Here is a 26694-nt window from a genome sequence, read left to right on the forward strand (position 1 = left end):
TGGTCTGTTTATATTTTCTATTTCTTCACGGTTCAGTCTTGGAAGGTTGTGCTTTTCTAAGAATTTGTCCATTTCTTCCAGGTTGTCCATTTTATTGGCATAGAGTTGCTTGTAGTAATCTCTCATGATCCTTTGTATTTCTGCAGTGTCAGTTGTTACTTCTCCTTTTTCATTTCTAATTCTGTTGATTTGAGTCTTCTTTTTTTTATTGGTGAGTCTGGCTAATGGTTTATCAATTTTTTTATCTTCTCAAAGAACGAGCTTTTAGTTTTATTGATCTTTGCTATCATTTCTTTCTCATTTATTTCTGATCTGATTTTTATGATTTCTTTCCTTCTGCTAATTTTGGGGGTTTTTTTTGTTCTTTTTTTAATTGCTTTAGGCATATGGTTAGGTTGTTTAATTGAGATTTTTCTTGTTTCTTGAGGCAGGATTGTATTGCTATAAACTTCCCTCTTAGAACTGCTTTTGCTGTATCCCATAGGTTTTGGGTCATCCTGTTTTCATTGTCATTTGTTTCTAGGTATTCTTTGATATCCTTTTTGATTCCTTTAGCTGTCTTTTGGTTATTTAGTAGTATATTGTTTAGCTTCCATGTGTTTGTACTTTTTAGTTTTTTTCCTGTAATTGATATCTAGTCTCTTAGTATTGTGGTCAGAAAAGATACTTGATATGATTTGAATTTTCTTAAATTTACCAAGCTTGATTTGTGAACCAAGATATGATCTATACTGGAGAATGTTCCATGAGCACTTGAGAAGAAAGTGTATTCTGTTGTTTTTGGATGGAATGTCCTATATATATATCAGTTAAGTCCATCTTGTTTAATGTGTCATTTAAAGCTTGTGTTTCCTTATTTATTTTCATCTTGGATGATCTTTCCATTGGTGAAAGTGGGGTACACTACTAGTGTGTACTGTCAATTTCCCCTTCTATTGCTGTTAGCATTTGCCTTATGTTTTGAGGTACTCCTATATTGGTTGCATAAATATTTACAATTGTTATATCTTCTTCTTGGATTAATCCCTTGATCATTATGTAGTCTCCTTCTTTGTCTCTTGTAGTAGTCTTTATTTTAAAGTCCATTTTGTCTGATTTGAGAATTGCTACTTCAGTTTTCTTTTGATTCCTATTTGCATGGAATATCTCTTTTCCATCCCCTCACTTTCAGTCTGTATGTGTCCCTAGGTCTGAAGTGGGTCTCTCATAGACAGCATATATACGGGTCTTGTTTTTGTATCCATTCAGCCAGTGTATGTCTTTTGGTTGGAGCATTTAATCCATTTACATTTAAGGTAGTTATTGATATACATATTCCTATTACCATTTTGTTAATTGTTTTGAGTTTTTTATTGTAGGTCTTTTCCTTCTCTTGTGTTTCCTGCCTTAGTATTTGTTGCAAAGCTAGTTTGGTGGTGCTGAATTCTCTTAGCTTTTGCTTGTCTGTAAAGGTTTTAATTTCTCTGTCGAATCTGAATGAGGTCCTTGCTGGGTAGAGTAATCTTGGTTGTAGGTTTTTCACTTTCATCACTTTAAATATGTTCTGCCACTACCTTCTCACTTGCAGATTTTCTGATGAATGGTCAGCTGTTAACCTTATGAGGATTCCCTTCTATATTATTTGTTGCTTTTCCCTTGCTGCTTTTAATATTTTTTCTTTGTAGTTTATTTTTGATAGTTTGATTAATATGTGTCCTGGCATGTTTCTCCTTGAATGTATCTTGTATGGGACTTTCTGCTCTTCCTGGACTTGATTGACTATTTCCTCTCCCATATTAGGGAAGTTTTCAACTATAGTTTCTTCAAATATTTTCTCAGTCCCTTTCTTTTTCTCTTCTTCTTCTGGGACCCATATAATTTGAATGTTGGTGCATTTAATGTTGTCCCAGAGGTCTCTGAGACTGTCTTCAATTCTTTTCATTCTTTTTTCTTTATTCTGCTCTGCGGTAGTTATTTCCACTATTTTCTTTTCTAAGTCACTTATCCATTCTTCTGCCTCAGTTATTCTGCTATTGATTCCTTCTACAGAATTTTAAATTTCATTTATTGTGTTGTTCATCATTTTTTGTTTGCTCTTTAGTTCTTCTAGGTCCTTGTTAAATGTTTCTTGTATTTTCTCTATTCTATTTCCAAGATTTTGGATCATCTTTATTATTATTACTCTGCATTCTTTTTCAGGTAGACTGTCTTTTTACATTTTATTTGTTTGTTCTGGTGGGTTTTTACCTTGCTCCTTCATCTGCTGCATATTTCTCTGTCTTCTCATTTTGCTTAATTTACTGTATTTGGGATCTCCTTTTCACAGGGTGCAGGTTCATAGTTCCCATTGTTTTTGGTGTCTAACCCCAGTGAGTGATGTTGGTTCAGGGGGTTGTGTATGCTTCCTGGTGGCAGGGACTGGTGCCTGTGTTCTGGTGAATGAGGCTAGATCTTGTCTTTCTGGTGGGTAGGACGGTGTCCGGTGGTGTGTTTTGGGGTGTCTATGAACTCATGATTTTAGGCAGCCTCTCTGCTAATGGGTGGGGTTGTGTTCCTCTCTTGCTAGTTGTTTGGCATAGAGTGCCCAGCTCTATAGCTTGCTGGTCGTTGAGTGAAGCTGGGTTTTAGCATTGAGATAGAGATCTCTGGGAGAGCTTTTGCTGTTTGATATTACATGGAGCTGGGAGGTCTCTGGTGGACCAATGTCCTGAACTTGTGTCTCCCACCTCAGTGGCACAGCACTGACTCCTGGCTGGAGCACAAAGACCATGTCAGCCCCACAGCCCAGAAGAAAAGGTAGAAAAGAAAAAATAAATGGAAGAAAGAAAGATAAAATAAAATAAAGTTATTAAAGTAAAAAACAAAAAATTATGAAAAATTTAAAAATGAAAAAGAAGAAGAGAGCAAGCAAACTAAAAAACAATCCCACCAATGATAACAAGTGCTAAAAACTATACTTAAAGAAACAAACAAACAACAAAAAAGGACAGACAGAACCCTAGGACAAATGGTAAATGAAAAGCTATACAGACAAAATCACACAAAGAAGCATGCACATACACAGTCACAAAAAGCGAAAAGAGAAAAAAAAAACCCCAAGTCTACAGTTGCTGTCAAAATCCGCCACCTCAATTTTGGGATGATTCATTGTCTGTTCAGGTATTCCACAGATGCAGGGTATACCAAGTTGATTTTGGAGAGTTAATCCACTCCTGAGGGTGCTGGGAGAAATTTCCCTGTCTATTCTTTGTTCGCACAACTCCTGGGGTTCAGCTTTGGGTTTGACCCCGGCCTCTGCGTGTAGGTCACCTGAGGGCATCTGTTCCCCACCCAGACAGGAGGGAGTTAAAGGAGCGGCTCATTAGGGGGCTCTGGCTTACTCAGGCAGGGGGGAGGGAGGGGTACGCGTGCAGGGTGAGCCTGCAGTGCAGAGGCTGGTGTGACGTTGCAACAGGCTGAGGCATGTTCTGTGTTCTCCCAGAGAAGTTGTCCCTGGATCAGGGGACCCTGACGGTGGCGGGTTGCACAGGTTTCCAGGAGGGGAGGTGTTGATAGTGACCTATGCTTACACACAAGCTCCTTGGTGGCTACAGCAGCAGCCTTAGCATTTCATGCCCATCTCTGGTGTCTGCAGTGGTAGCCACCACTTGTGCCCATCTCTGAAGCTCATTTAGGAGGTCCTCTGAATCCCCTCTCCTCGTGCACCCCAAAACAGTGGTCCCTTGCCTCTTAGGCAGTTCCAGGCTTTCCCGGACTCCCTCCTGGCTAGCTGTGGAGTACCAGGCCCCTTCAGGCTGTGTTCACACAGCCAAGCCCAGTCATCTCCCAGGGGTCTGACCTCCAAAGCCCAAGCTTCAGCTCCCAGCCTTCCACCTGCCCCAGCAGGTGAGCAAACAAGCCTCTCAGGGTGGTGAGTGCTGGTTGGCACCGATCCTCTGTGCGGGAATGTCTCCACTTTGCCCTCTGCACACCTGTTGCTGCGCTGTCCTCCGTGGCTCCGAAGTTTCACCCCCGCCCATCCCCATCTCTGCCAGTGAAGGGGCTTCCTACTATGTGGAAACTTTTCTGCCCTCACAGGTCCCCCCCAGAAGTGCAGTTCTGTCCCTATTCTTTTGTCTGTGTTTTTTCTCTTTTCTTTTGCCCTACCCAGGTACGTGGGGAGTTTGTTGACTTTTGGGAAGTCTGAGGTCTTCTGCCAGTGTTCAATAGGTGTTCTGTTGGAATTGTTCCACATGTAGATGTATTTCTGATGTATTTGTCGGGAGGAAGGTTATCTCCATGTCTTACTCCTCCACCATCTTGAAGGTCCCCCACATATAGCTTTTTGAGTTAGTGTTTTTGTTTTCTTTGTAAAAATATATAGGAGTAGAATTGCTGGATCACATGGTAGTTTTGTTTTAATTTTTTTTGATAAACCTCCATACTGTTTTCCATAGCGGCTTCACCAATTTACATTTCCACCAACAGTGCATGAGGCTTCCCTTTTTTCCATATCTTTACCAACATTTGTTACATCTTGTATTTTGAATAATAGTTATTCTAAAATTCATGAGGTAATATGTCATTGTGGTTTTGATTTGCATTTCCTAATTGATTAGTGATGTTAAACACCTTTTAATATACCTGTTGAGTATGTGTTCTCTGTAAAAATTGTCTGTTCAAGTTTTTTGCCCATTTTTAATCAAGTTGGGTTTTTGTTGTTGTTTTGCTATTGAGTTGTATGAGTTTCTTATATTTTGGATATTACCCCCTTATCAGATGTATGGTTTGCAAATATTTTCTCCCAATAAGCAGGTTGCCTTTTCATTTTGTTGGTGATTTTCCTTGCTGTGCAGAAGCTTCTTAGTTTGATGTAATCTTACTTGTTTATTTTTGTTTCTGTTGTCTTTGCTTTTGCCTTGGTGTCAAATCCAAAAAATTGCCAAGATCAATGGAAAGGAGGTTGTCACCTATATTTTATTTCAAGAGTTTTATTGTTTCAGGTCTTATATTCAAATCTTTGATCATTTCTGAGTTGATTTTAGTGTATGGTGTAAGATAACACTCCAGTTTCATTCTTTTGCATGTGGCTGTCTAGTTTTCTCAACACTTTTTATTGAAGAGACTGTCCTTTTACCATTGTATATTCTAGGCTCCTTTGTCATAAAGTAATTGACCATATATGTGTGGGTTTATTTCTGAGCTCTCCATTCTGTCCCATAGATCTATGTGTCTGTTTATATGCCAATACCATACTGCTGTGATTACTATAGCTTTGTAGTATAGTTTGAAATCAGGGAGTGTGATGACCCCAGTTTTGTCCTTCTTTCTCAAGATTGCTTTGGCTCTTTGGTTCTCTTATGGTACAAATTTTAGAATTGTTTCTTCTATTTCTGTGAAAAGTGCCATTGAAATTTTAATAGGAATTGCACTGAATCTGTAGATTGCTTTTGGGAGTATGGACATTTCAACAATACTAGTTCTTCCAATCCATGAGCACTAAATATGATCATTTTCTGTTATCAACTCACTAGCTGAATTTTCCATATTTGCCTGCCTATAGAAACTTTCACTGACCTCAGGGCAGCCAGCTGGCTGTACTTTTATTTTTTCGTTTTTAGGAAGCCACAGAGCCGTTATGACCCTTGTCTAGCACTTTGCTTAGTGATCCTATGTACTAAGAATTTGATTGACCTATCCTGGAGGATCTTCCAACCAGGTAAAGCTAAAGACCACACAGATACACACACACAAATCTGTCACAGATGTTTAGAGATTCTCCTGAAAGAGTTTCTATTTTGCGACTCACTTGGGAAATACAGAGCAAGCCTCTTTGTGATATGTTGTATCTGAAGCCAGAAAACACATGAACGGAGTCTGGGATCCTATCCTTTGCCACCACAGTGGACTTGTGTTTCTGCAGCTGTGTGTTTGCTGGGGTGTTAGTGGTGGTGATGCAGAAGAGTGTGCTGTGCTCAAGGAAGTTTGTGAAAGTGTGTGTAATACTAAGTTAAACAGGTCTCTTCAGAGTCTTTATTTGACAATGTTAATGGTGAATTGCAATGAATTAAGGTAATATAAATGACTAGAATAAATTTTCTACCGAGAATCTTGTAGAACTACTTTCCTGTGGAGTGCGTTTTGAGAAACTCTGGTAAAAATTGTTAAGATTGTAGGCTAAGGGTTAAATCAAAGCTCCACCACGTAGGTGCTGTGTGACTTTGGGAAAAATATTTAAACCCTCGGTGCCTTCTCTGTTTCTTCCTCAGTAAAATTAATATAATAACGACATCTATCTCATAAGGTTTTGTTAAGTGTGGTCGTGGTTAGCATTCAATAAATATAAACAGTTTCTCCATTAAAGGATGCTTCAGTTGCATATTTGGGTTAGTTTCCTCAGCTTCATGTAATTTAATCTTATTTAATCTTATTTCTTCTTAAATGGTCATCTGCTGACTTGCAAGGGACCCCCTTCCAAAAAACAAACAAAAGCAAACCTTGAGCATTGCCTCATGGTAAGCTATGCCCAAGGGTGCTGTTGACTTAATGATGCAGTTGAAAATAACACTGAGCAGCAAGAAGATCCTTTTATGGTGAAAGGGGTCCACACAGCTCCTCTCCCAGCCCACAGGGAGCTCATATTATTAGTCTATAATTCTGAGTTCTCAGGACCAGAAAATTCTTCACCTGGGGCTCAGATTTTGTTCACAAGAAGGCTGTCTAGCAGGGCTGCCTATGTGGGTAAATGACTGAATCCCTTGTTCTCAGTTGTTCCTTCCTCTGAGAGCTCTGCAAGCCAACATCCAGACACTTCAATTTTGAGACATCAACTTGGCATTTCACCAGTTTTAGAGAAGAGAAGACAATAAAAAGATGTCAAATGGTTGGTAAAAATGTTAAAAATTGTGGCCCATGAGACGATGAGGTGGACATGGTAAATAGATAAAGACCACTTATTTTTTTCACATTCCCCTGGCTACACTACACATTGGTGGGGTGAGAACCTGCTGTTTTCTCTAAAGGAATGTTGGACTCTGGAAAGACAAAAGCATTCCCCTTCAAAATCATCTCTCTTCAAAATCATCTTCATGGCTTCAAACTCATCTTCCTTCCAAGATGGACAAAGCAAAATCCTTTCTGTCACAGCTAACTTAACAAGCAGCGGTAACAGTAACAATTGGGTGAGCCTAGGTGGTGGCACTTTTGTATAAGAGAGGGGATATATTGTTCAGGGAGGAGAGAGAGTGCCCAGAAAATCCTGCTTCCTCATCTGCGGAGGAAGGTCAAGGGGTGGGAAACACCCAAACCCTCACCCTGGGAGATGTGGATTTAAATAGCATCTGTGGGATTTAAGCAGCATACACGATGTTAGCCTGTAATCATTCCACACTGGTAAGTGGAATTATTACCTAGAACACTCAGGATGGGCATGGAAAAAGAGTGGGAACACAGCAGCAATAAAGGGGAAAGTTGAGAAATATTTATGGAACAAAATTATTAGGACTTTAAGATTGATTAGTTTCGGGGGGTGAATGGAATAGTCAAGGATAATTCTGTCTCTGGCTGACTACGCTGGGTGGATTCTAATGTCATCAAAGGAGAAAGAGCAAGGTTGGGGAGGAAATAATGAGGTCGGATTCAAAAAATTGCACTTAGGTGTTGACTGTCAATTCCCAAAAACTCTACCAGAAAAACTGTTGATCAAGCAATGCTATTTATTAGAACACTACCAGTTTTAATGATATCTCAATATGCTAAATTAAGTCAGGGAAGCTATAACATTTTAGGGCCTGGGCTGGGGGATTTTAAAGTCAGTTTTTCAAGGAGAAGTGTGTTAGGGATCAGTGGGCACACTGAGGCACAGATCTTGAAGCAAGACCTGACTTGAGGAGAAGCTCCTAAATCTTGACAAATAAACTGTCTAATTGGCTTGCAATCTTAACTTCCAGGAAAGAGTATTTCCTAGATCAAGAAGCTAACTTGTTTTGCTTGGTGCCAGCATCATTTAACATAAGGATACAGTCAGTAGGTGTACTTCTACTATTGTCTAGTTCAGGGAAAGGAAGTTCTCAAGATGTTCACGGGACATTCAATCAGTCCAACAGGCTGTCTAGAAACTGGTGGTGGAAATGTAAATAATGGTTTCAAGTCATCTGAATAGAACATGCTTTCTGATACAAAGCAGGAGCTCAATGAAATATCAGACAAACCTCCTTTGAGGATGTCTTCTATCCAGGATCACTCAGGAAACTAAAACTTATAAATGCTCCTGAAACATTAGTGACTTGACATCCAAATCCAAGAAGGAAGGAGAAAGTGATCATTTTATTCTTCTTCCTCTCTCTTTATTTTTTTTAGGATCTGTATAGCTAGGAAATTGCACTGCCCATTTCTTTCTTTTTTTTTTTTTTTTTTTTGGCAGGGTGTGCTCCAGGAAAGGTTGTGGAAAAGAAAACTGTCTAAATAATCACTATATATATATGTTATATGTTACCTTATATATCAGTTCCTACCCCTCAAGTTTCTATCCCTAAACTATAGCCATTGTTTTGTTATCAGGACAACTAAATGTGTAAAACGTGCCTTATAAATGGTCCCGTTCAGAAAATTACAGCTTTAAGGTCATTTCCAGAAAACAAGAAACAGATAAGCTTACATATTGTCCATGATCTGTAATTGTATCCTGAGAGGAAGCCATAATCGAGCCTTTGGAAGAGGGAGAAGAGGAAAAACCAGAGGGTAGAAAATAGACTTGACAGTGTCTTTCTCTGTCTGCCCAACGTTTTGACTTATTCTAAAGGATGGTCAAATATATTGGGTGCATTTAGTTAATTCATTCAACGCATGTCTGTTAGTCACTTACTGTATGCCAGCCACTGTTATAGGTGCTGGGATGCAGCAACGCACAAATGGAAATCCCTGTTCTCGCGGAGTTTACATTCTAGTCACAGACACAAGAAAACTGGAACAAATAAATATGTTAGATAAATATATATGTCAGGGAGTTATCAGGGCTATGAAAAAAATATGACAGATGAGTGGATAGAGATCAACAGGGGAAGGGCACTTTAAATAAACCAGAGACATGATACAGGGTTAGGAATGAGGTTCCTGATTCTCAGTTTGGGATTTTTTTCCATTACAACATTTTGCCCTTCATGGTTTCCTGTTATTGCTTCATATTCCAGAAGCATCTTCCCTTTTCTCAAGCAGTAAATATAGAGGTAAAATACATGGCCAGAAAATCTGGAATTCTAGGGGCAACAGGTAAGTGCTTATTAGACCTGTAGGTTGTACTTTAGCCCAAGGCTGAGACTGGATGGAGGAGATTACAATGGTGTTCCAAACAAATAGTCATTTCAGACAAACAGAAGTGACTGCTTTTCTGTCTCAACTATACTTACGATTCAGGTCTTTTTTGACTTAACTTGTTTTATCATCAGATAGAATTGTAGCAGCTTTTCTAGCTTAAGAACAGCTTAACTGGAGTTGTCCAACAGTTGGTCCACAGTCTTCTGGAATTGTAGAATGATATCAGTTGTTATTTTAAGCACAGTAACCAACTTCTTTCCTACCTGTCTCAGAGAACTATTTTAGGTAGAGTTCATTCTTCTCTTATGTGCCTTGGCTAATGAGATAACAAAGCTGCTATTCATGTCAGCCGATTTTTTATCTCTAGACAAAAAGACACATCTTAGGTAAATAGAAACCTCTGCTCAAAAAACAAAGGAAAAAAGTTTTGACTCATCACTTTGAGTGGAGTCTTTAATACAGAGTGGATAACTTTAATATGTATGACTCAAAAAGAACAATCTCTATTTAAGAACAGGAGTGAAAAATCCCGTAGTCCTTTGGTGGGCCTTGGTCAGAAATATATAGAAAGTAGATTCTTATTTTATACGAAAAGTGTTCAATGGATGATTGGCTAAATCTCCACCTCTCTTTCTCTTTCATTTTCTTTTAAAATAAAAAGAAGTTTTGGGGGCTTCCCTGGTGGCGCACTGGTTGAGAGTCCGCCTGCCGATGCAGGGGACGTGGGTTCGTGCCCCGGTCCGGGAGGGTCCCACGTGCTGTGGAGCGGCTGGGCCCGTGAGCCATGGCCGCTGAGCTTGCGCGTCCGGAGCCTGTGCTCCGCAATGGGAGAGGCCACAGCGATGAGAGGCCCACGTACCGCTAAAAAAAAAAAAAAAAAAAAAAAAAAAAAAGAAGTTTTGTTAGCTTAAATGAAAAGAGACTTATGGCAACTGGGGGAAGTTGGGCAGCGTGGCAGTAGTTACAGAATGAATAAAGCTTTGATTTTGTTTTTTTAAGTACAAGATATCAACAGCTTTCAAAGCAGAGTTATACTCCACCCAAAATCCACCATGGAAAATAATGCCCCCTGAAATAAGAGTAAGCAAAAGTATTTGCATAATAGTCATACTAACCAAAATTGATAGACAACTCCATTGAACTCCGCCTACCCATAATCTGCATAGATCTCATTCCACAGTCCACTTCTCTCTTTTCTCTTCATTTCATGTTGAACATTAAATCTGGAAGAACTGTTCTGTTTCCTCTGAGGTTCTTATTCATCTGCTTTTTATTTCTCCTTACATTTTAGTCATCCTGATGGAAGACAAGGGAGAAAAAAATGGACAAAAATTTCTCCGTACATTCTTTTAAAGAGCCTACTATATGTCAGACTATTCTAGTCCCCTCCAAATACCAGAACCCCTAAACTCCACTCAACTGGAGTTTACATGGGATTGAAAGGGGATGGAACAATAAACAGTAAATAAATGAACCCAAGAATTATTTCACATTGGGGGGTTAAATTATTTTGGATGTTCAGAAAAGGCCTTGGTTACATGGTAATGATATTTGAGCTACGAATTGAAGCTATGCACAGCTCTGGAAACAGAGATTTCCAGGCAAAACACAAGACCCTAAGAACTGAACTTGGCATGTTTGAGGATCAGAAAAAGGCCAACTGAGTGCCACCTGAGATGCAGAGGTGGGCTAGAGTTTGAGAACCCTGAGGGGCTATCATAAGAAGCCATTTAAATGAGTACTTTATTCTAGTTACGGTAGGAAGTCATGGAAAGTTTTTAAGCAGGGCAGTGATGTGATTTGATTTACCTTTTAAATGATCACCCCTGCTGTTATATCCAGAGAAGAGAAGATGATGTTTGGACTAATGCAGTAGTGGTGAAGATGGAGAAAAGCAGACAGGTTTGAGAAGCATTTTGAAAGCAAAGTAAGAGGACTTACTGATGGATTAAATGGCAATGTGGCAGGAAAGAGAGGAATTGAGGATAAGTTCTTGGTTTTTGACTTGAGCAACTAGGTGGATAATGGTACCATTTACCAAACTGAGGAAGCCTTGGAGATGAGCCAAGGAGGGAGTGGAGGGAGTATCAGGAACTCTGTTTTGGCCAGATGATGCTGGAGAAATCTCTAAGCCTTCCAAGTGGAGAATTACTGCTGACACCTTCCATTTACAGACTATATTATATACTTAAAGATGTTTTATCTGTATAACTAATGGATTGCTTGTATGGGCAGATGGGGAGAGCTGGACAAGAAGGAGACATCAGTGAAGAGGGGAGGGGCACAGAAGCGTGGAGGAGATGGTGTTCACCGACGTGATTGCTGTTGCTGACTGCCGTGCCATGCAATGCAGCCTTGGCTCTGCCATGTGCCCCTGAGAAGAAATTTACTCCTTTTACTCTCCCATGCCTTCTTCAGACCATCTTGCTGGGGACTGAGATGACACATTTCTCAGAAGGAAAATAGCAATTGACTTAAATATCCTTTCTTTTACAGTCCTTATTTGCCTTTGAAACTCTATCACACTTCTTGGTTTGTTATTCTAGTTGTCACGTTGAGGCTTCATAATCTATGAACTCCTGGGTTCACTGCGTTCTAGGACCCAGGAAGATGAAACACTTGCTCCTATTGAACAATAGTTCAGCATGTACCTCTTTGATATTTATATGTCAGTAGATATAAGTAACTCAAATGATTCACTTAAAGAAGTGTTTTCTAAACCATAAATTAGCACTGAAGACACATCTTATCAATGATTTGTTTTCTTTCATACACTCAGTTGCCAACCGAATTTTCAGAGGAATGTTTTTTAAATTAGAAGATAATATTTATGTCAATGACTATATATGTAAAATTGTTTTATTTCAAAATAGATTAATAGGAAGTTGCAAAGGTAGTACAGAGAAGTCCACTGTACACTTCACCTGGTAGCAACTATTATTTTAAAAAGTCTTAATATATTTGCCTTTAATTAATTTGAAAGGGCAGAGATTCTCTCACAACTAATTGGGTCTATGGTGAAAAAATATGTATATATTTGCATTTCTGTTGTATATGTATTTAGAGTGAATTACTGGGTCAGAGAGTATGCATATGTTAATTATTTACTTTTTATTTATAAAGGTAATAAATATTATTATATAACATTTTAATAACACAATAGCAAAAAAATTAAACTACCTATATTCCAAGAACTGAGATACAAGCAACGAAAACTTTGATGTATAAATGTTTCCTGTGAGGGTGAGTGAAGAGTGTCCCAGGAAGTGGAACAAGCTTGTATAGAAGTCCAGTGTCACGAAGAATGTGTGACTTTTCGTAACGGAAAGAAGTTCAATGTGACTGGATCTTAGAGTATAAGCAGGCTGTGTAGGAGAAGACCATGCAGAACTCTACAGGGGATTGTTAATGGAGGGTCTTATACTCCCAAATTAGATTTAGTCTTTATTCTAAGAGCAATAGAAAAGCCATTGTAGAATTTTTTTAGGGTGAGGAATAATATAATTGTTTTGTGATTTAGAAAGATCATTTCTAAAAAATAATCATTTCTTTCTGCAGTATAGAGGATGCAGTAGGGTGGAGCAAGATATGAAGCAAGAAACAAGACTTTCTAGTAATCTAGGTGAGGGATAATGGGTATGTGGACTGGTGAAATGTCAGTGGAATAGAAGTTTTGGTTATTGATAGGATTTGGGGGGTTAAGAGAAAGGGACAAGTCAGGGAGAGATTCTAGTGTTCTTTCTTGGGCAACTCAGTAGCTGGTGGTTTCTTTCAGAAACAAGGGAACAGGAGATTCAGTGTCAGGAGGGAGGTGATGCATTAGTTTGGAATTTACTTGGTTAGGGTGAACCATAAGTCATCCAAGTGGGTGTGTCCAAGAGACAATAGATACATAGTTCTTCAATTTAGGAGAGAGGTCTGGCTTCAAAATATAGGTTGGGAGTTATTACCAAATAGATGGTTACTTGGGTATGGGAAATTCTACTGAAAATAAAGACTTGAGAGAGAAATAGTAATATTTTAAAACACGGAAGAGAAAGGGGACTCTGCAAAATAAACAGAGATAGAGTAAACAGTAGAACCAGAATTGTCTAACACTGGGGAAGCCAATGGAAGAGATTTTCAGTAACAGGGGAGTAGGCAGCAGGGTCAAGTGCTCCTGTATAGGCACATGGAAAGAAAGAAGTACTAGGTCTGTCTACACACCCACCCTACCTATTTTAATGTAAATATTCACAGACCTCTAGAAGTATAAGTTTCTCAAATGCTGAGAACAGTTCACTTACCATTATGTAGGTGGTGAGGATCTTGAATGACTTTTTAAAAAACTATTTATTTATTTATGTTTGGCTGTGTTGGGTCTTCGTTTCTGTGTGAGGGCTTTCTCTAGTTGTGGCAAGTGGGGGCCACTCTTCATTGTGGTGCACGGGCCTCTCCCTGTCGCGGCCTCTCTTGTTGCGGAGCACAAACTCCAAATGCGCAGGCTCAGTAGTTGTGGCTCAAGGGCCTAGTTGCTCCGCGGCATGTGGGATCTTCCCAGACCAGGGTTCGAACCCATGTTCCCTGCATTGGCAGGCAGATTCTCAACCACTGCGCCACCAGGGAAGCCCCTTGAGTGACTTTTTGTTAGAGAAAGAAGTCAACAGCATTTGGACACAGACTGTCTTCATGAGTGAATATTAGGATTGGAAGGGCCATGGGAAGGTGTCAGATGTGGGCTGGCTGGACCCAAAGCACTGCAGAGTAAGGGGCTAGAGAGGTGAGGGGTGTTTCTAACCTCTGAACTCTCCTTGAAGCCAACTCAGAGGACCCCTAAGGGAGACAAGGATGGATAGACTTCCGAGCTCATCTCCTGGGAGTGATCACGGGCAGGAGGTGAAGAGGAAAAGCTGATGAATGAAATTAAGGTGGTGGGAGGATAACATTCAGGAGGAGAAAGCAGAAATGATTGCAAGATACATCCTGACATTCTAGACTGGTTTATTTGTGGGCTCTTGTCATTATTAATCCTTGGGAAGACAAGAAGAAAAGAAACACTGTTAACCCAATTTCTTTCCAGTAGTAAGCAGTACTAAAGGGAGTCTAGAGTGTTTTAGTGTATCACAGTTTTGTTTACCTAATAATGTTTTGACTTGGTTCAAGCCAGAGTGTAAACAGCTTAAAGTTTTTCGATGTCTTCCAGAGAAAGAGGTAGACTCATCCCCTATTCAGGATATTATTTTTAAAAATTATGAGAAACAGAAAGCAACAAGAAAAGATCTAAGGACCTTAGAGACTAGGCTAGGCCTGCTGGATCTTGCTGTCAACAGCACATTTGTTATTTTCTTCTTAATTATACTCGTTATTATCTTTTGTTCAATTCTGTGAACACGTGTTGTGCAAAGCATCATATTAAGCCATCACACGGAGGAACAGAGATGAAAGACATGGTTTTCTCTTCTTCAAGAGCAGACAGTCCCATGAAAGCAGGGTCAGAGCCTATCATTTTTATCTTCATATCTTCAGCACCTCATACATAGAAGGTGCTCACAAATATTTGCTTAATAATCATATGAGTGCTGCAATGAGGCTAGGCATACAGCCAAGTAACTTTAATACAAATTCTTGTTTCCAGCTCTTTCAAAGCTGTTTGCAGTGTACTGTGCATCATGTAGGACCTCAACCAGTACCATTTTAACAAGCAAAATACATTTTAGTCCACAATCTGGAGCTGAGTTTGCTACTTCCGTCTTGTGGACGCTGTCATATTTACATGTTAAATGTGAAAGCTGCTACTTTGCAAGGCGTCTCCATGCAATGTTTGATTTCATGTCTGAAGTACTGAGCTCTTCCATGGGAATTAAAGACATTCTCACAATATAAGCATTTTGTGTATATTTGATACTGAAATACAAGAGTGTCAGTGGGGAGACTTCACTGAACAATCAGTAGAAACTGAACACTTAAAACCAACAGCATGATATGACTGTGTGTGATGGCCCTTTGAAAGGTGATATTTATGAGCTGGTATACTTTATTTTTTATAAAAGGTCAAGTCTTTTAAATTATAGGCTTCTGTAAAAAGATGGAGAATTGAAGTGATTTCAGGCAATCCAATTAGGATTAAAATTTCATTGACATAACTTCACATAATCTAATTAGGAATAAAATTTCCCTGTAAAAGAAAAATTCTTAGGCAGGAAAGATAATTTAACAAACATTTCTATTAGTGATTTTAGAATTTGAATCACATTAAGGAAATCTGCTATAGAAAAAGAGGAGTGAATGAAAATCACTCTGTACCTGTCCTGTGCCAGCCCTGCCTCTGTCCCCAACACCATGGTCTTTGGATGTCTCTGCTTCTATTTCCTCATCCATTAACTGAGGAAGTTATGTGAGAATGGTTGTCTACAACCACACGGATCCAAACTCCTCTTTATTATTAGATACTTTATACTACTCCCTGCTATTTAAAAATGAAATTCGGAAGCAATATAATCTCTTTGCAGTTATAATTCAGTGGAACTTGATATGGTATTCTCTCCATAATATAAGGCAGAAACAGAGAGAAAGCAATTTATAATTAAATAATATGTGTTTTACATAAATGTTCAGGTATAGATACACCAGAAGACATAATGGAGCAGACAGAAACTTGTACTTATTTATAAGGAGTAAATTTACATTTGAGAGAAATAAGTAGTTTATAAGCCACTCCATACAATAAGTGCACAGAAATGAAAGCCCAGGAGTCTGGGAGTGGACACTAGGATAAAAAACAATGTCAGGATAAGTAAAAACAGACCAGGCTGATTTATAGATGATAAAAGGAGAGAAATGGAGAACATAAGGAAGTATGACACTTCTCTGACAGCTTTATTGGCTGTTTCTTTGTAAAAATGTTTATTTAATCCTGATGGTTTCACTGCTTAATTTGAAAAGAAAAAAACTGTTGACAGAGTGAGCAAATTAGTAAATCAGATACCACGGGTAGGCAAGAGGAATAGAGAGTGCTAAGGAATTGCTGTGTTTTATAGTGTAGTTAGAAAAGGGACGTTTGCATGGAGAACAGAAGAAAACAAGAAAGATCATGCAAAGCAGAGGAAGAATCTGGGTGGGGGGCACTTAGAATGTTCCAGCAGCTGCAGGGATCCCAGGGCAAGAAGGCAGAACACCAGGGCAAAGCACAGAAATGGCAGAGGATGAAGTCAGAGAGTGGGAGGAGGAGATAACATGGGGACTTGAAAGCCACTGAGGGACTTCTGACTTTCATCTTAGTGAGATGGAGATAATGAGCCCAGTAGTAATAGGTTGAGGCTTGTACTTTAACAAAAGACTTTGGTTTCTTTTATTCATTCAAAATGAACATTTTTCAACTGAAAATAGAGTGTAGGGGTAGAAGGGAAGAGATAGATAAACCAACTAGACCAATAGGAGGATACAGCCGTACTTCAGGTGAGAGATGATGGTGCTCTGGACTTCAGTGACAGCAGAAGAAGAATTAAGAAGTAGATGAATTTTAGATATATGTTAAATAGAGAGCAGACAGGAGCTGTTGATGGTTTGAATGTAGGTGTAGGATAAGGTAAGCAGAGATGACTAAAATCAAGTTTTAACTTGAGCAACTTGGAAAATGGTCTAGCTGTTTACAGACAGGGGAACACTTAAGGAGAATCAGGGCTTTGTGTAGGAGAGAGAATGGAAGTTTCATTTTGGATATGCCTTTTTGAGACGCTCTTTAGATATGCAAATGGTGATTGCAAAGAAGCAATTGGATAAATGTGTAGGGAATATAGAAAGAGGTCTGGCTTAGAGATAGAAATTTTCCATGTTGGTGGATGTGGTGGTGGTGTTTCTGGATTCAAAATTTGAAGTACCACTCCTGACAAATTTTGTCTAATGTTTAAAATACAAGAAAAAATGACAAATTTCCAGTTTCCACTAGCTTTGTGGTACTTAAACATCTCATGCAATGCTCTGTCTTTTGAAGGACATTTTTACACTCTCGGAATCCTACAGATCAAATATTATATTCACATATTACTAAGGAGTATGTTCATCATTTGATGATAAAATTTTGTTTAAATAAACATTATTTTACATAAACAAATCATTTGTTAAGGCTTGAAAATCTTTGGACTGTACAGAGCTGTTTTCACATATGTACCTGGAGTGTGACCACTTTCTGACACAGTCTCATGCAGACAATTTTCTATACCTTGCAATTTTTGAGTTGTAAAAATATACCTAGAATAACAGGCAAAGCTTTATGAGATAAAAAGTGGTCATTAGCTCAATTCTATGTCTACTGCATTTAAGATTAGGACCCATAGCAAAATTAGTAGCATACGTTTAAATTCTGGGTTCCCAACCTGCCCGTAATAAGAGTCATCTCTTATCCACTACCACTCAAACACTTTTTTTATTTTCAAGCCTGTGTAAAGAATATGAGCCTTACACTACAAACTAAGTATATGGGAAAATTCACATTCATTAAAAAAATGTATGAAATTTGAGCTTACTTCATATTCCTCCAGAGTCATGAGAGATTTAATTTCACTAAATCATTAATGGGATTCCTTGGTTTCTACCACCCCACCTCCCAGATACTTCTAAGATCCCAGGAGACATATGAAAAAGAAAACATTTGGAGAATGTTCCTCTGGTCTTGAAATCATGAGAGACCAATTTTACAAGCCCACATGGTTTGTTGAAGTGCAGAGGAAAATGCTCAGAGCACAGAAGTCTTTGCCAAGTTGGAAACTCCAGATCCCAGGTCTAACTTTCCTAGGTATAAAATCAACCATTTCCCCAGAGTCCTGTCACCTCTCTGGGGATCTGAGGGAAGTTCAGTGTTCTCCTTCTAGTGGAAACTCAAATCTTACTGTCTTTTCTAGTCTAGGATAATGTACCTTCTCTCCCCTTCTCAGGTCTCTTTCTCCTCAAAGACACTCTCTTCTTTCTCATCCCCCAGCAGGATTGCTGGAATCACCTTCTTAATTAGGCTTCTTTATGCTTTTCCAAAAGAAGAAAATATTAGTTTTTAGACTTCTTCTGCTTTAGAACAAAAAAAGTTGGAGCTTCCCTGAGCCAAGAGAGTACAAAAAGCACAGGGAGGATAAAATATAGACTAATAATCCCATAAAGTATCCCACCACACTTGGAAAGTCCATCACCATGCTGATATGAACCTTGGCCCTGACTATCTACTATTCAGTTAGTTGTGTGCTGAGGGAGAGTAATAAATAGAGCACACTCTGAAATCCTCAGGTATTTTTAGCCTTCTCAGTTACTCACTTCATTAGTGCAATACCTTATCTAGTTAGAGCTTTGCCATTAAAACTCACTGTGGCATCCAGTTGCACATGGCAGGGCTAACAATGCACTCTCTCACTTGTGCCTAGAGGAAAACAACAGCAAACTCCCCAGGCCTGTTCTTGCATGACTGCAGCCAGTATAGCTTACTTTCCTAATGCCCTACTGACCTACTAACATTCCTCAGGTTCTGAGCCCTGTCATAAGATCACCTAAATAACAGCTCCACAGGAGGTTAAGCCCCAGAGGAGGAGACACATTTCTGCTTCACTCAGTTTTACCGTGATCTCCATGTAATGGTACTCTGAATGAAGACAAAGGTAGTTCTGGGAAAGGAAAACCTCCTAATTCATGGGGCTCACAACATAAGCCTTATAACAAAGGGAACAATTCTTTTTGACTTTGTGAATAGACCCAGACAGCTCCTTGGCTCTTGAGTTTCTTGGACTCTACTCATTTCTGAGCCCCATGACCTGCCTTGAGGACAGCCCTGTCAGCTCACCCTTTGTGTCCTCTTCCCATAGCCTTGGCAAGGAACAAGGCTATAAATCCAACTTTATTGACTTAATTTCACATCTACTTTCCCAAAGAAATTTCTGGAAATAAGAAGGAATTTGTTGGTTCCATTTTATACCAGTAAATTTGATTTCTATTGAGCCCATTCTTACATGATAACATCATAATAACTGATACAAGCAACTTCTTCATTAAGAATATGACAGAGTAGAAGAAAGAAAATGATGCTTGACACTCCAAGAATCCAACCTCAACAAGGGAGGTGCACAACAGTTGAGGGTCCTATTTCTTAACAAGGTCTATTATTGGGTTAAATCTGAAATAACCCTGCCATTTGGTGTCATTTGGTGATTAAATGACTAGAGTCATTCACCAAATGTTTACTCTGTCCTGTGACAGACCAGTATAGTTTACACATATCCATTATTGAAACAGTCCAATTTTTGAGCTTCCTGTTAGTTAAAACAAAAATTCAAAAGCAAAACAAATCCAGACATGTTTTTAAAAAAATGAACTTCAATGTTTCTGAATGTACAATACCTGAAAACAGGGATCAGGTAGCGATTTTTAAAATGTCAAAAATTGATTTCCTGAACTTCCAGGGTAAAAGCAGAATGTTTGCCTTTGGCATACTCATTCACTGTCCTAAGTCGTATACCCTTTAGATAGTTAACCTCGCTCTGGGAATTGTTTATTCTTTCTCCTTGTGGTAGCTCAGCTACTTAGAAAATAGTCCAAAGGACTATCAGACTGGAATATTAATTGATATCCTACTTAGCATTTTAAAAAGTTGTTTTCTGGGAAAGAGTATATAAACATATTTTACATTTTCTTTTCTTCTTATTTCTCCTCTTGTTGTTCTTTCCTCCTTCTGTTCCCCTTCTCGCTGCCCCCCGCTTCTCTCTGTCCTCCTTCTCCTCTTCCTCCTCCTTCTTCTTCTCCTTCTTCTCTTCCTTCTCCTTCTTCTTCTTCTTCTTTCTTCTACTACTACTACTACTACTTTTTCTTCTTCTACTACTACTTCTTCTTCTTCCTCCCTCCTTCCTTTCCCTTCTTTTTTTCTTCCTCTTCCCCTTACCCATTTTCTTCTCCTTCCTTCTCCTCCTTCTCCTTCTTCTTATTCTTGAGTTTATCAATTTGCCTTAGTCTGCAGGGCAATCTGGGATTCTGGGTAAGGCAGTGATGATGGTGAGAGAGGTGTCCTTCACTTGGGGAAAAGAGTAGGTGGGATATGAGGCTTTGAATTAAGGAAAGAATTGCTAGTTTTATGGTTTTAGACTAAATTCTTCAGTGTTGGGTCTTTATTGCCAGAAGAAAGGGACTTATGTATGAATGTCTTTGATCATTCTTTCTGGTGAGACAATGTACTACTTGGATTCTAGATCATGAATCATACTGTCTTGAATTTCTGTCATTTCCATATGGTGAAACTATGTGCTAGGAAATGGGGGTACAAAGATGAATGGTCCATGATCCCAGCACTGAAGAACCTCATCATCTAGAATGGAAACTAAGAACAACTCAAGCTCTATTATAAAAGCTAAATAGTGATATAATAAATATTTAAACTGAATGCTCACAGAATATTTTGAGGAAACTGAAGCATATAGAGATTAAATAGCTAGTCTAAGATCACACAGCGATATGACTTGAGTCAGGACTTGAACCTACACAGCTTATGAGACAACTCTTGAGGCAATGAAGAGTCACAATGAAAGGACCTGAGGCTAATGAAAACTTCTGAGGAGAACTTGTGTTTCAGTTTAGCCTTGAAGGATGAGTGGTAAACTAGGCATCCCAGGTGAACAAGACAGGTGAGGATATTTCATGTTCTCAAATATGCATATTTGAGAGATAGTCAAAGGGCCAATCATAGCATAGAAACTTTTGATATCTAATAGAACAAATCTTCTCTTGTTTCTCTTCCATTGGTCAATTATCCATACATATGTTGATATTGATCTGTCACAATTAGATAATTGACCAAGGGGACAGAATTGAAAAAAAAAAAAAGAACCTCAGAAATAGACTTCTGCAGGAATGCTTAATATGAAAGAGGTAGTATTGCATATCAGTGGAGAAAACTGCTGGGACAATTGAGTATCTGTATGGGCAAAAATTAAATTGGACCCTGTATTGGATGCTGTAATGCCTGCCCAGACCTCCCCTTCAGGATGGTAGCACTAATTCCCCAGCTGCCAGGAGTATTGTTAGCTCACAGCTCAGAGCAAATCACACCTCAGGAATTTCCTTTGGCCTAAAGAAGATACCATGTTCAAAGCTGTGCCCTCTCCCTAAGGGTAGTCTAGCTCCAAAGACTGGTTGATGTGGTTGTAAAGATCTATCAATATGAGGCATCCTAGAAGGGCTATACCAGTTCCACAACTCCACATGGAATCTGCTGAGGCCTCCATTACATCTGTTCTACTATCAAGTTCAAGTTCAAGTTTTCCTTGTCCAACCCCACTTTCCTCACTCTCTGCTGGGTATTGTTCCTAAAAGCATTATCCAATAAACCACAGGTGTGCAAATTAGCATCTCAGAAGCTGTCTCCTAGGGAGGTCCACCTATGACAGACCCCTAACCCACACCATACTCCCAAATCAACTCTAGGTAAATTAAGATAAAGGTACAGAGAGATGAAATAATTTGCACAGGTTCACATATCTTAAAGCGACAGAGCTGGGATTTAAACCTGGGCAATCTCGCTCTAGAGTCTCTGCTCTTACCACTAATGGCAAAGAAAATAAACCAACTAGAACTGCATGGAATATCACAAATGAATCACACAAACACATTGTGGAGCAAAAAAATCAAGGCACGAAAACGCAAAGAGTATGATTCTATTTATATGAAGTACAAAACCAGGCAACAGGAGCTGTATTGTATAGGAATGCATGCATAATGAAAGGCAAGGCAAAGATTACTGAAAAGAACCAGGAAGTGGTTACCTGAGAGGAAGAGGAAAAGGTTGGAATTGGGAAGGCTGTTCTAGGGGTGCTGGGAATGTATTATTTCCTGATCTGGGTGGTGGTTACTCGTGTGTTCACTTTATAATAATGTTTTAAACTATAGCTTTGTATTCTTATTCACTTAATCTCATGTTTTTAAAAAATAGAGGGGGACTTCCCTGGCGGTCCAGTGGGTAAGACTCCACACTCCCAATGCAGGGGGCCCAGGTTCAATCCCTGGTCAGGGAACTAGATCCCGCATGCATGCCGCAACTAAGGAGCCCGCATGTCACAACACAAAGATCCCGTGTGCCACAACTAAGGCCCAGTGCAGCCTAAATAAATAAGTAAATGTGATGCATATATTATCTCTTTTTAAAAAAAAAGAGGGAATAAAGAAAACCATATTGAAACAGAGGAGGTGACTGCAGGGGAGTACCCTTGAAGGGTCAGCCAAGGGTCAGGGTCACAGAATTCTGTGTGTGTTAATGTGCTTTTCAGCCACTAACCAAGAAATTTTGCAAAAGCCTCCCCAAATTGTCTGATTTTGAACACGGAGCTCTGGAATTCTGGTGGTCCAGACTCTGTGCTGGTGTTGATTCTTATCTCTCTATAAAGCCATGGACAGCTGAACTATCCACCTCCTTCTGAGCTTTGAGGCCTGTGTTTTAATCTGCCTAGACAGCTTTCCCTCCTGCATGCCTTTAAGTGCCTCAGAATCAACGCATTTGAAACAAAACTCATCAGTAACAGAATGAGCCTTTAAAATTCTTTTTCCTCTTGGGACTGAGTTCATACAGGCTAGATGACAAAGGGACACAGCCTAGAAGATTGTTAATCTGAGTGGGGCAAAAGATTAGATTATCCTGCATGTAGCATAGCTCTCGGTCTTCTTCCCTCTGTGATTCATCCGGGGAACAGCTGGAGATGAAGGACTGATAATGAGCTCAGCAGGGAGGGAACCTGAGAAAGGGGTGTAAAAGGACAAACGGGCTTTGGGATAGGAGGAAGGGCTATGAGGTTCCTCAACTGACTTTAACTAGGTGCATCAGTTCGACTAGGTGAACTGAAGGTCAACAATTGTGACGTTGCTACAGTAAGAGAAATGTGTGACCAAGTCAGTGGAATGGGGCCCAGAAGCCACTTTGGACTCCCACCTATTCCCATCTTATATTTTCTTTGTAATTTTTTCAGCTATTTGTCAGATTAATGTTTAGGCCATGTGGGAAAAGGACAGTGCTGTTCCTGCTTGTCTCAATAGAAACACAGTTCTGGAGGCTTCACATGTATTCAGTTTAGCAACTCTACAAGCACAGGTTAGACATCAAGTTTCTGAGCAGGGCTCTGAGAGCCACTGATATGACAGTCCCTTCCGTCATGGAGCCCACGTTATAGCTGAGGAGACAGGTCAACGGGCAAGCACGGCGCCAGACCTCAGGCTCTGGGTCAGACCCTAGGGATGATAGAAAGGAGTGCACATGAGCCCTGTCTTTAAGGAGTATACCTAGAAATTAAAATGACTGATCAAGACAGAGCGAGGGTGTTGCATATTATGTGTAGCTCTCCAAGGGGAGTGTTGGACTTGGGGGAAGAGTTGTGGAAGGGAATTCTGAAAGAAATAGTTGAAGACCTGAGTTTCAAAAATAAAGTTATTATGATTATTTTCTATTTTATGTGTTTGAAAAAAGTTTTTTCCATTTATACTATTTCTTCTCATAGTTTTCACAGTACAGTTCTTTGAACCCAGGATTGGAGGAGAAACTTTTGGGAAGGGACTGGGGTATACTTTCAATGGTTAAGGCTTCCAGACGAGACATCTACATCCAGGGTGTAAACATATGTTTATTTCAAGTATAATTTCTTGGAAAATTAATGGAATAACATTTTAATTAAAGTCTTTTTATTATAGAACAATGGGGCATGATTAGAAAAATGGTGAATTACAGTCTTGTCTTTCTTGAAACTTCAGTGGATCTTTGAAAAAACTGCAGCATAAAGTAGACCCATCTAGGAAGCTAACCCATCACACTGACATTTGTCAAGACACTGAATTTGTTTGGTTTTAAGAAAATCTTTTTCTGCTTTTCATTGTTAACACAAAGAGCAAATTTATATTTGTTCTTTGAAGAGTTTCTAAAGTGTTGGAATCACAGCAGTAAGAATTCATTTCTCAACTTGCATTTATCACTTAAAGAGACACCAAATTGCTCATGAATTAATAAGCTGACAGATATTGTCATTTCTCGGTGGGTGACTTTCACAGTTTTAGAAGTCCCGGGAAAGGGGTGTAAAAGGACAAAGGGGCTTTGGGATAGGAGGAAGGGGTATGAGGTTCCTCAACTGACTTTAACTAGGTGCATCAGTTCAACTAGGTGAACTGAAGGTCAACAATTGTGACGTTGCTACAGCAAGAGAAATGTGTGTAAGAGAAATTTGCATACGAGGAGATTGCATACGAGGTACTGTTCATCATGTGTCTTGGGGTATGTTTCCAAAGGTCTGAAGTTTACATTGAATTTATAGGAACAAGTGTAATTGAATTAAAAGAGAGAAATCTACATCTTAGAATAAGGCTGTGGAGTCAGATGGTGGTCCTAAGAGTGCCTGCTATGCTTAACCTTTAGCTATAATTTCTTTCTCACATGCACTGACTCAGTATATGCTGCTTCATGTTCTGTAGCTACTTGTCAGGCTTATGAATCAAGACACTGAAATATTAGCCAAATGAAATGTTGCACAATTCAGCCTGTTCACTCATAGCACATATAATTTTGATTATAATCATCTGTAGCCTCAGATCTGGCAGGCTTGAGTCCACTAAGGGAAGCAGAAATGAAGCAAGAGATGACAGAATCTGACCTTGGCTGCAAAGGGCAACAGGATGCCAGCAGACTCAAGGTCTTGCTCTTTTCCCCCTTTTATTGAAAACACAGGTCCGTAACAAATTTATGCAAATGCTACATGGAAAAAAATTTCTCGAAGGCAATTTCTTCATGCCAAACATTTTCTGGTTTTCTTTGCCCTAGACTATGGATGATATTAGCTTACTTTAGAGTCTAGTTCTTCCAATTACCTCCAAGCTAGGGCCAAGGAGTGTTTATGTCACAAAAAGGGCCAAGGCCCTACAGGTAGGGCTGGGAATGAGAGAGGCTCTGGGGCAGGGTGAGAATACCAGGAGGTTTCACTGATGTTCTTTTCTTTCTCAACCACCCCTTCCCATCTCACGAGGGGCTAGGGTTCAGTAAAAGGATAGTAATTATCATCTAAACGTGGGACCAGAGGTGCCTGGCACTCGAGGATGAAACCACATCACTTTATTCAAGATCCAACTCAAGAAAACTCTCTCCTCATGACTAATAGAATCTGAACACCTGACTCCTTAAAGTGAAAATGCAGTGGCATTAATACATCAAAAGAAAGTTACATTAAAATAAAACAACTATCTAAAAAAAGTAAGTATTCTGAAAGTTACATTAAAATAAAACAAATATCTAAAAAAGTAAGTATTCTACAACAGGAGAATTCTAGTCCCTGGGTCCTATCGGAGCCCATTGTTTGTCAGCGTGTTTCCAAGTGTCACTTAGTTCCACCTGTCATACTGTACGAACATCCTGCCCCTCGGGAACTCTGGCCTCCACCTGCACTCTTCTCTACTGGGTGGTTCCATTTTTTCCCTTAGCTTTCAGTTTTCTAGCTTTACCCATCCAGGCATCTCTTGTGGCAGAAGATGCTTGTCCCAGGAGTTTGTCTTCATGGATTAATGGGTGAAAGTGGTTCTTTTGACAACAGCCAAGGGTCTAGAAATGAAGTGTTAAAAGATCAAGAATTCATTGCTCATGGACATCCCTTCCCAAATGTCCTGGACTGGTGAAGCATTCTGTGTGCCCAAACTACCGTGTGTAGATTCCAGGTAGGTATTCTCAGTGAACAGCTCCGGGTCCACTTCTATTGCCCCCACCCCATTTCTACTGAAAATACTGTTTCATGCAATGACCAAAAAAAGTCGGCATGCCCTGGGGTAAGGTGTGTTAAGTTATCCTAAGTGAAGGTGGAGAGAGATAGCATTTACAAGTGGAAGGGATCTAAAAAAATAATCTCTCTCAACTCTCTCAACAAGTGGAAGGGATCTAAAAAAATAATCTCTCTCAACTCTCTCAATTTTCTGATGAGCAAAGAGAGGTTTGAAGAGGTTACTCATTCAAAGTTACTTGGTGGTAGTCAAGTCCCTGACTTCCCCTTCTGGGCACTGTTACTTGTACCATGATGTCTACTATGTTATCATGATTACAAGGGCCACAACAAAGTGCATTCAATCCAACCAATGGTTATTGACTCCCCACCACGTACAGCTACAGCTCACTATATGTTAGTCACAGACCTAGGAGTTGGATGTACCCACAAAGACCCTGCTCTACTGGAGCTCACATTTAACTGGAGAATAGATTGCAAGAAAAACACTATTCGTGTTATGATTATGATCTTCAGTTGTTACACTGCCCAATGTGATAATTTTAACTGGAAATGGCTGGTCTTAAAGTTGCTCTACAAAGGTTTGAACATGTGTGCCTTCCATGACATTCCCAATTTATAACATTCCAGCTGTCTGAATGTTTGCCTAGTGTTGGCTATCCTGTTCTTTGGTCCTGAGGTTGTAGTCACAACA

Source organism: Phocoena sinus, chromosome 5 (genome assembly GCF_008692025.1).
Source record: "Phocoena sinus isolate mPhoSin1 chromosome 5, mPhoSin1.pri, whole genome shotgun sequence".
NCBI lineage: Eukaryota > Metazoa > Chordata > Mammalia > Artiodactyla > Phocoenidae > Phocoena > Phocoena sinus.